Source organism: Hakea prostrata, chromosome 7 (assembly GCF_041222555.1).
Source record: "Hakea prostrata isolate BN-2017 chromosome 7, UWA_Hpros_2, whole genome shotgun sequence".
NCBI lineage: Eukaryota > Viridiplantae > Streptophyta > Magnoliopsida > Proteales > Proteaceae > Hakea > Hakea prostrata.
The window spans coordinates 42,673,266-42,675,973 of NC_142606.1; the positions used below are offsets into that span (position 1 = coordinate 42,673,266).

Below are 2,708 nucleotides of genomic sequence, written 5' to 3' on the forward strand. Positions count from 1 at the left end.
TAATACTCTGATTTCGTAAATCTGATTTCTAAGTAAGAGATTTACTTGATAAATTAAAGTATAAAATTGTTAGCGATACTAGTTCATGCAAGATTTGAGGAGAAAAACCGACACCATTGATTAATTGGACGAATGTAGAGCACATCATGGGAACAGATACCTATCCTAGTCAATCATTAGCAAGCATTTAGAATAGACGAACTAAATCAAACCTAATCTCCCTAGGTGTCTATATCTCTCAATAAATGTTGTTGTGTAACAAATGTTAACTATACACTGACAAGTTCTAAGTTATTAGGAAAATACTCAAAACCATTACTACCACGATGATCATGGAAGCCAAATGTATTCTTCCTCGGCACATAGGAAAATCTTTTGAACCACACTACGAAATTTCCTGCATTCACCAAAAATGGAATTAAAACTCTTGAACAACCATCAATCTATGTTATATGAAATCAAGGTGGAATATAATTTATTTGGGTTTCTAATACTTGACCTAAAAGGGTAGTCATGAAGCAAAACATTAGATCTCTCTCATTGTACATAAATTTAAACACCATTCACTCTCAACTTTTGCTAATGAATAAGCCCATCATACCCGTCGTAATTGCAGTGCTAATAAGTATGTGAATCCAAATGGCATTAGGACATTAATTACCACGGTAACTGTTTTGTTGGCATTCTTGCATTCATCACTAGCATTACCATCTTTGAAATCAGATGGCTACAAGCTCTGTTGAATCCTTGAAGAAGCTACAATGAAGTGGTTTTTCTCACCTCTGCTCAGGTTTCACTCCATCAGCTTCAGCCTTTATTATGAACCTCATGCCAACAGCATAGGGGGCTTCGACTGATGTTATGCATCGATCATCAGGTATTATGAATTCCAAATGATAGTTCTATTGAAAACATGGACAAAAGTGTACTGATCAGACAATTTGAGCTTCCACATAGAACAGCTAAACCGACAAATCCATCTCCAAGCATAGATCAAATATTACTTACCTAGGTCAGTAATAGATAGTGAACCTGGTATGGGAAGACATGGCATTAAAAGCAGTGCCAAGTACACCAGCTGCATGTTGTGCCTAGACATGAGGGTTTAGGCACAACACGCTAGTAACATGAATCTAACCATAAACTAAAAAGGTAAGTATGAACAAATTATTAAAACCAAAGCAAATGCCATGTGACCATTGAAGTAATCATTGTAGATTGATAGCATCGCCTATATCAAGCTTCTTGGTGCCGACAAATGTACTCCAACCGGTGGTAAACATGTGGCACCTTGATTGTCCTACAACAAACAAAAAGCATGCATTTTAGAATCTTTGGAGGGAAGAGACAAAAGTAAAAAATAGGGTTTTAAGGAAGAAGCATTGGTACAATCTATGTATATAGACTAGTAAACCATTTGCCAAATGAACCATAAATTATAAATAAGAACCCAAACAAATTGAGTTCGCACGTAGGCCACAACATAGTACCCAATATTAAAGCTTGAATCTTTCAAAAGACCTAATTAACAAATAACAAAGATAATGCAATACATCCACAAAAAACATGGGTGAAGTGCCAAACTACCCCATGTAAATCTGGCGTCACAAGACCCTGTGACGGGGTTTTGGGGGACATCCTATGACAAGAAATGAGATAAGATATTACTTGATCATCATTATCAAAAATCATTGAAAGAAAACACTCAAGAACATAGGACTCCAGAAAGAATGAATATTGTTCTTAATGAAACTATAGAGATATGGAAGTACTAACCAGAGGTGGTAGACATTCCTCAGTATATTTCTTTGGAATGGTTAATCCACCATGTATGCTTATATCTGATGTAGTCAGTCTTTTGCAGGAGTATACTCTAGTTCTTTGAGGTTGAGGACCACCCACAACTTCCAATTTAAGTGCCTTTTTGCTGAAGGACGCACAATATAAACAATATAAGACAATATCATAACAAATCTAGATAAACTAACACTAAAACCAAATTCAGCGAAGTCGAAGGCAATACCTCCATTCTGGAAAGTAGTGTGATATCTGCAAATAGATCATCATGTCTGCTTCAACCTACAAAATCATATAAATTTGGATTAAGGTTGGATTTGGATTTAATAGATCAGCTACATGTGCACAAAAACTTGATTCTATTTAACCATAAAAAGAGAAAAAATTGACCCTAATACATTAGCAAAAACCAATTAAATTTTAAAAACACATGTAGGAGCATGCACATGCAAGGTTGAAGCCCAATGTTGAAAACCCAAAACACACTCTAGCAAGCCTTACTTTCAAGCCTACTAAACAAGATTTGGAGTCTTGGTGAAACCACGCTAAGGATACCTTTCACTCGATGTTAACAATTGTGCATAACATCATCGATGGTACGTTAAAGGCATAACTTCCATTAGGAAGGTCAGCTATAGGTTCATCAATTGTGAATGTAGTAACCTAAATGAAATCCCATTTCCGTACTTAAAAACAAATTACATACAAAGTAAATTAATTAGAAACCTACTATTAGGAACTGTTAATGACTAAAATGGTCATTCTATATCCCCTGGTCTGAACCGGCAGTTGCACGATCCGACCAGGTCCAATACTTAATAAAGTTCGACCAGTCAGTTCATGGTAGGACCGACCAACGGCATTCACCTAACAGGATGAGAAACCTTATAAGGTTAGAGTCCTACCGACCA

At 36.1% G+C, this 2,708-nt stretch overlaps 1 long non-coding RNA gene across 1 annotated transcript; it reads right to left on the reverse strand.

Moving 5' to 3' along the window:
- Positions 1 to 671: 671 nt before the first annotated feature.
- On the reverse strand, positions 672 to 2,433 carry LOC149011221 (uncharacterized). The gene is made up of 3 exons (XR_016174572.1): positions 2,024 to 2,433; positions 1,777 to 1,927; positions 672 to 1,300 (listed from the first exon to the last, which is right to left on the reverse strand). It is a non-coding gene; the product is annotated as an uncharacterized LOC149011221 (long non-coding RNA).
- Between the last annotated feature and the right edge of the window lie 275 nt (positions 2,434 to 2,708).